Source organism: Balaenoptera physalus (assembly GCF_965194825.1).
Source record: "Balaenoptera physalus genome assembly, chromosome: 11".
Taxonomy (NCBI): domain Eukaryota; kingdom Metazoa; phylum Chordata; class Mammalia; order Artiodactyla; family Balaenopteridae; genus Balaenoptera; species Balaenoptera physalus.
This window is the reverse complement of record NC_138896.1, coordinates 90005309-90013640: the sequence shown is the minus strand read 5'-3', so window position 1 is coordinate 90013640 and position 8332 is coordinate 90005309.

The following is an 8332-nucleotide window of genomic DNA, read 5'->3' as shown; positions in this document are numbered from 1 at the left end:
CAAGAGGGCAGTGTTATTGCCCAGAGGGCCAAATCAGTTATTACCACCTAAACCTACAGATTTGGAAAATGAAAAAGACATGAGGAAGCACAGTGGCAAAGTGGGAAAAGCCCACATTTGTAACTCTGGGCAGACCTGGTTGAGTAGTTTTCAGTGGTTCACTTTACTTCTAGGTGCCCTGATGCCTCTGCTCTGCCATACTTAAGCTCTCCGTGCAATCAGCACCAACGAATGAGATCATGTGTCTGAAAATGCTCTATGGAAAAAAAAGTCAGTTATTCTTATGAATATAGGTATGTCAAAACAAAAGTTCTGAATGAGTGCACAGAGTAGAAAGAATATAACTTTGGAATCAGACATATGGACTTCAAATCCCAACAGCTAAACCACTTCTAGTGGTGTGACCTTAGGCATGCTCTCTGAATATCTTTTTCCCAACACAAAATAAGGATAATAATATCTAGCTTATAGGACCAATGTAAAGATTAAATAAAGTATCCCCAGATAAGAATTACCTCGTCTAGTACCTATGGCACTCAGTAAATTTTAACTGTCATCATTATTAGTTATTAAGGCACATTATTATTTTTATTATCTCCAAGATATGTCCACCCTTAATCTGAAAAATCTTCCACGATAATGTTTCAAATGACCATTTCTGTTGGACAAAGCCCTATGAAAAAAGATTCTCTTTAAACACTGGTTCTTAACCAATAGAAATACCTGGAGATCTTTTTAGAAATACCAATGCCTGGGTCCCACTGTACACCAACTGAATCAGAATCTCTGAGCCTGGGACCCTGGCATCTGTATTTTTAAAAGCTCCACAGGAGAAGATAAAAAAACTCACTAAATGTTTGTAAAATGAATGAATAAGTGTGTAAATGAATGAACAAATGAATAAGTGATAACCGTACAATGAATACAATGTATTTATAATAAATTGGGGGCAAAAATGTTAAATTCTGTACTCTGATTTATGTTTTAAAAGTAGATTTCTGTTTTGAAACTAGAATTACAAATAAAGCAATTGCACAGAAGAGTTATGTTGGATGTATTAAAATATAGCACTTGTTTTCTGGTAGTGTTTATGTTTTCCTCAGTGAGGTCATTGTTAGAAAGCCAGATGTTTTTGGTGAAAAGTGCATTACCACAGTAACAAATGGAATGGTATAAAACTGCTCTGTGAGAACACAGGTATTTTCTTCCAGGTTGGAAATGCCTCTGCTTACCTGTTGCTGTCTTTGCTTTGCATTTGCTTCGCATTTACTTCTTGGTTTCTCATGCCTTCATAGGGATGGAGCAGTTGACAGACTGGAGCAACCCAACCAATTATATTCCCTGAGTGTTCCCTGATCAGGTTCTTGAGCTATTGAGTTTCATTTACAATTGGCATGCAGACCACTTCTTTTTCAAGCACTTAATCTACCAAGTGCCACAAGTCAAAATAAAGATACTTGTAAGGAAAGAATTAAAAAAGGAAAGAACTTTATATAGACTCATTGGCCCAGTTTAACCCATAAAAGGTCAGGAGAGAAAAAAGTTCTCAGATAATTACTGTGAGGTACAGCTGATATGCCCTAGCAGTGTAGCTCAAAACTATAGGCTGAGAGAGACTGAATATTTTATGGCTTAGCTGCATATGAGTTTCAGAAATGGAGACCATAAGGAAATAAGCAATGAATTAAAAGGATTTTCAGATAAAATACAACATAGCTATTAGAAGAAGAAAAAGAAAATTGGTTTCATTTTTATTGAAGATAAGTTAGTCTTCCAGACAGACCTAAAAAATAAGAAAAAAATAAAGTAGTCAATTAAACTGAATTCATAAATCACTCTTTAAAATTATTGCATGGATTAGTGAAAAAGAGAGGTCCTGAAAAAACATGCAAGGATGTTAGAAAACACTGGGACTCAAAGGAGTTAGACATACAACATATCGAGGGTCACAGAGTCAAATGTCTACAGGGTCTTTGAATCAAGGGGCTTGGGTATAAGATAACAGGGTAGGCTGTGGACTTAGGCAAACTGGAGTGTGCATTCCATATTTTTAAAAGTATCCACCACCTACTTTTAGTCATGTTGCCATGTAGAATATAATGCCACAGCCTCTAATCTTTCTTTTTTCTTTTTTTTTTAATTGAAGTATAGTTGATTTACAGTGTTGTGCCAGTCTCTGCTGTACAGCAAAGTGACTCAGTTATACTCATATCTACATTCTTTTACACATATATACATTCTTTCTCACCTTTTAAAAAGAAGTTGGAAATCCAGGCTTTTTTCATGTAAAAGACTCCCAATTTTTAAATGTTGAAAACAAATTCAAATATTTTAAGTGCACTAAATTAGCCAAATCAAACATGTCAGTAGGTTGGATCTGGCCCATGGACTACCGTTTTGAGAATTCTGGGGTATGGATCAAATATACATAGGCACTGGACCCTTACAGAACTGAGTTTTAATCCCATCCACCACAAACCAGATGTGAGACCATGGGGAAAAGAATGACTTAAACCTTTTGAAATATTAGTTGCCTTATCTGTAAAATGAGAATGATAACATCTTTCTTCTTTGTTTGTTGTGAGAATTATACAAGAGCACAGCACCAAGGAACATGGATTACAAGACAGAGAAGGGGGAGAGTGTGTCACTCCATATGTGTTATCACATGCCCCCAATCCATGGTAAAAGCCTGTGAATCCAAGGAAAGGAATGCTCTTCTAAAATTTCAAAACATGAAGAGCCGTAAACATGAGAGTATATGAAATGTACAAATGGGAAATTTTGAGTCATGATTCCTGGGTAATGACAAAAATAACTCAAAAACTTTGTCACATTAGAATGTAAAAACAACAAAATTCACCTGTCCCCCAAAACAAAACAAAACTGGGAGTTAGTTATCTCTGAAAGTGCTGTTTCTCAACCTTTTTTTTCATAATTGCCCCCCTAAAGGAGCATTTTTAGACACTTTTTCTTCCTAATCATCACCCCATAAAAATTTAATACCACAGATACACTGCATATCTGTTTATGTCCTGTATTATATCTATGCTTTATATACAAAAAGAGCAAGTTTCTTTATGGATTGAAGGAGTTAATATTGTTAAAATATCCATACTATCCAAAGCCATGTATAGATGGCATTTTCCCATCGGCAATTTTTTTCAAAGAAATGGCAAAAACAAACCTAAAATTTGTATGGAATCACCAAAGACCCCAAATAGCCAAAGCAATATTGAGAAAGAAGAACAAAGCTGGAGTTATTACACTTCCTGATTTCAAACCTGCAATACCTATAGCTGCAAAGCTACAGTAATGAAAACTGTATGGTACTGACATAAAAACAGACACATAGGCCAATGGAACAGAATCAAGAGGTCAGAAATAAATCCATGCATTTACGGTCAACTAATATTTGACAAGGGAGCCAAGAATACTCAGTAGAGGAAAGACAATCTCTTTAATAAATGATGTTGGATATCCATATGCAGAAGAATGAAACTGGTCCCCTATGTTACACCACTCACAAAAATTACCTTGAAATGAGTTAAAGACGTTACTGTAAGAGCTGAAATTGTAAAACTCCTAGAAGAGAACATAGGGGAAAATATCCTTGACATTGGGCTTGGCAATGATTGTTTGGATATGACACCAAAGGCACAAGCAACAGAGCAAAAATAAATAAGTGGGACTACATCACACTAAGAAGCTCCTTTCTGCACAGCAAAAGAAACAATCAACATAATGAAAAGGCAACCTGGGGCTTCCCTGGTGGCCCAGTGGTTGAGAATCTGCCTGCTAATGCAGGGGACACGGGTTCGAGCCCTGGTCTGGGAAAATTCCACATGCCACGGAGCAACTAGGCCCGTGAGCCACAACTACTGAGCCTGTGCGTCTGGAGCCTGTGCTCTGCAACAAGAGAGGCCGCGATTGTGAAGAGGCCCACGCACCGCGATGAAGAGTGGCCCCCGCTTGCCGCAACTAGAGGAAGCCCTTGCACAGAAACGAAGACCCAACACAGCCAAAAAAAATAAATATAAAAAAATAATAATAATAATAAATAAATAAATAAATAAATAAATAAAAAGAGCCTTAAAAAAAAAAAAAGGCAACCTGTAGAATGGGAGAAAATATTTTTAGATCTTATATCTGATAAGGGGTTAGTATCCAAAATATACAACTCATATAACTCAGTAGGAAAAAATGAATAGTTCAATTTAAAAATGGGCAAAGGACCTGAATAGACATTTTTCCAAAGAAGACATACAACCAGCCAACACGCACATAAAAAGGTGCCCAACATCACTAACCATCATGGAAATGCAAATCCAAACCACAATGAGATACCACCTCACACTTTTACAATGACTATTATCAAAAAGACAAGTGATAACAAATGTTGGCCACGATGTGAAGAAAGGGGAATACTTGCACACTGTTGGTGGGAATATGAATTGGTACAGCCACTATGGAAAACAGTATGGAGGTTCCTCAGAAAATAAAAAATGGAACTACCATATAACCCAGCAATCCCACATCTCAGTATATATCTGAAGGAAATGAAATAACCACCTTGAAGAGATATCTGCACCCCCTACATTCATTGCAGCATTATTTATTTATACTAGCTAAGACATGGAAACAACTTAATTGTCCACTGATGGATGAATAAAGAAAATGTGATATATATGTGGAAAATGGAATATTATTCAGCCATGAAAAAGAATGAAAACCTGCCATTTTCAACAACGTGGATGGACCTTGAGGACATTATGCTAAGAGAAATAAGTCAGTCAGAAAAAGACAAATACTTCATAATTTCACTTATAAGTGGAATATTAAAAATACCAAACTGATAGAAACAGAGAGTAGATTGGTGATTACCAGGGCAGTAGGATTGGGGAAAACGGTAAAAATGTTCAGTTATAATATGAATAAGTTCTGGGGACCTAATGCACAGCATAGTAGTTATAGTTAACAATATTATATTGCATACTTGAAAGTTGCTAAGAAAATGGATCTTAAAAGTTCTCAGCACACACAGAAAAATGGTAACTATGTGAGGTGTTGGATGTGCTAACTAGCCTTATTGTATTAATCATTTTGCAATATATACTTATAGAAATAATCATGTTGTACACCTAAAACTAATACAATGTTATATGTCAATTATATCTGGATAAAGCTAGAAAAACAAAACAGAAGAACAACAACATAGGAGTTGTTTCCCCTACCCCAAAACCAGTTTTCACCTCTTTGGGTATGATATTAATCTTAATGAAAATGCATCTTTTAAAAAGACCCACAACACAGATTGAGTTCCAAAACTTTTCCTCACTTTGGAATTTTTCCTCACTTTGGATGGATACAAATCTTATTGTTCAATGCCTGAGACAGTGTATATGCACAATAAATTATGGGTATTACAACAAATGTCAATAGCGTACATGGAGATTTAACAGGATAATTCTTTGGAGTACTGAGTGTCAAGAGATGTTCAGAGACACACCTACTTTCTGTGTTTCATTGCTGTGCTCCCAGATCTTTATGAAGGCAATTTTACAACAGATCAGAAACTCTCCAGCAATCCCTCCGGAGATATCATTTCCCAGGAAAGCATGTTCTGTAAAGAATATTAGCAACATTGTTGTTCTTCTTTGCAACACTCAGCATATTTGTAAAGTTCAAGGGGAAAAAAAAGTACTCTCAGCCCAGTATGTCAGAAAAAATAATCATCTTTGCTTAAACTTATCTTTGGTCGTAACACACTCTTGCTTTGCAGCCAAAAGTCAGTCTTTATCTTCTTAGCTTAATGAAGTCTATGCCCCAAAGCCCTGAAGTGTATGAGAGGGTTCCTCTACTTGGCTTCACACTTTTGTAGTGGTTTTGATGGTACATTCCTTCCAGGCCTGCTCCATTGTGATGGACTATTAGCCAGACTCCAGAGGGAAAGGAGATCCACTGTATTGTATCCTCTTAGTGGTCTTACTATTGCCTCATGCTTGGCAGGCTTCTCAGTAACAAAAGTATAAATTGAACCATGAGGACATTAGGAAATCATGCCCCAGGAGGAAATCTCTGCAGATGATGTCAGAACAATTAGATATTAAAAGTTGCAGACTCCACAACTATTAACAAGCTCAGGAAAACTAATTAAGAAGGATGAGTAGATGCTACTTGGCTTGCTCAGAGGTATAACTTGCCAATGAAGATCCTTTACCCAGAGATTTGAGGAGTAACCTAGGAGTTTCCAACTGGGCTAACAGCTGAGGACTGGGACTGATGACATTACACATGGAAAAGAAACACAAAAAGTTATTATTCGGGGGAGACTTCTATTATAGCTCTCTTCTTGTACTTTAATTGCTTATCTCTGTTTTTTCAACCAGCCTTAAGACTCCAAAGTGGCAAGACTATACTTTACTGCTTAGTTCACTGCCAGGAATATTACTCTTAGTAAAAGCTTGTTATCATGATTATTACTTAACAAAGAATGAATCTTTACCATCATGGATAAGGGAATAACTATTAATATTTCCCCCAAAGAATGTATGCTTTTAAGTCAGATGGATGAGTTTGATTTTTGGTTCTGTTTCACTCACAACTATGTGACATAGGGTTGATTGCTATATATGCATATGGACCTCCATTTCCTCATCTGTAAAATAGGAATAATTATAGTCCCTGGCACTATAGAGTTGCTGGGAAGATTAAATAGCTAATTTATATGAGTTTTATAATGTAATGTGTTAAGCTCAATATCTGGCACATAGAAGGCACTCAGTACATGACAACTATTACTATTGTTATGATAATTGTTAAGAAGTTTCATCTTATGAAAAGATAAGTTTTGAAAGTCAGGAAATAAGCAAAAAAATCATATATATTAAAATTTCCCTTGAAGATCCATTAATTGTTCTTAAATCAATAGAGCTCACACTCCAGGAAGATCAAAAACCAAGAATTAACTTTTTGTTTCTTTGCATTTTTGCTGTGACTTCTCTCTTTCCGAAGTAGCAGAGGCCAGAGCCTACTTTGAAGGGTAGAAGGGAGAAGGAGTAAATTAAAGGATGTTTTTCTTTTGGCCATGCTCACATCATTGAATTTGAATAAGTTGAGCACATGTGTGGTGTGATTCCACTGTTTCATAGCTCTTTTTTTTTCTTTTTAATAAATTTATTTATTTTTGGCTGTGTTGGGTCTTTGTTGCTGCACGCGGGCTTTCTGTAGTTGCGGTGAGCGGGGGCTACTCTTCGCTGCGGTGCGCGGGCTTCTCATTGTGGTGGTATCTCTTGTTGAGGAGCACAGGTTCTAGGCGCACGGGCTTCAGTAGTTGTGGTACGTGGGCTCAGTAGTTGTGGCTCACGGGCTGTAGAGCACAGGCTCTGTAGTTGTGGCGCACGGGCTTAGTTGTTCTGCTGCCTGTGGGATCTTCCTGGACCAGGGCTTGAACCTGTGTCCCCTGCCGTGGCAGGCAGATTCTTAACCACTGTGCCACCAGGGAAGCCCTGTTTCATAGCTCTTGCTTCTTTGAATGCTGACTTTGAAGCCAGTTGTGGTCACCACACGTAGAGCAGCGATGGCTCATAGAGGAGGCAAGTATCTCACAGAGGAGGCTGATGAATCAAGGTAGGTAGGAAGCTACATGGCCATTTATAGGTTACCTGAGTCACTTTGTTACCCTTCCTAAGAACTTCAAAGGACAGATTTTCCAGTTTTGTGAAGTAACCATGGTTGACTGTCCTTACCTTAAGCTCAGCTGTGAAATCTCTCCCAGCCCTGGCCATTTCCCTCTCAAGAATGTCAAGATGAGCAGACCTAATCATCTCCACCATCCCAATAACATACCTAAAATGTCCCCTGGCACCTGTTAGCTATGACCACCTTTGTAAAAAACAATGAATTGTCTCAACTACAGGGAACTGACTATTCTAGTCCATTAACCCCTCGGAATTCTAGGAGTTGAAGGAAGGTGTGGTGAGAAAGAAGAGGAAAGGCAGCGAGACCGGCACGGACCTAGGCTCTTTGGAGAACCAGAGCCACGCACAATGGTGGCTCATGGGCCACATCCAACCCACAGACATATTTTGTTTGGTTCACACAGTGTCAAAAAAATTTTTTAATTGGCTGCCAGCATTTAAAAATCAGGAGATATCTCTTAAATTTTGTAGTTTCTGGCTTCCCTTGAAAAATCAGAAGTGTTGGCAGTCTGGGTCTGCATGTTCACAGGGTTCCCAACTGTCTTCAGCTGAATGGCAATGGCTCCACTGGATCAGGTACACTTCTCCAGTTTCCTCCCTCCCTAGCCCTCCCTTTTCTTCTCTTTGTTACA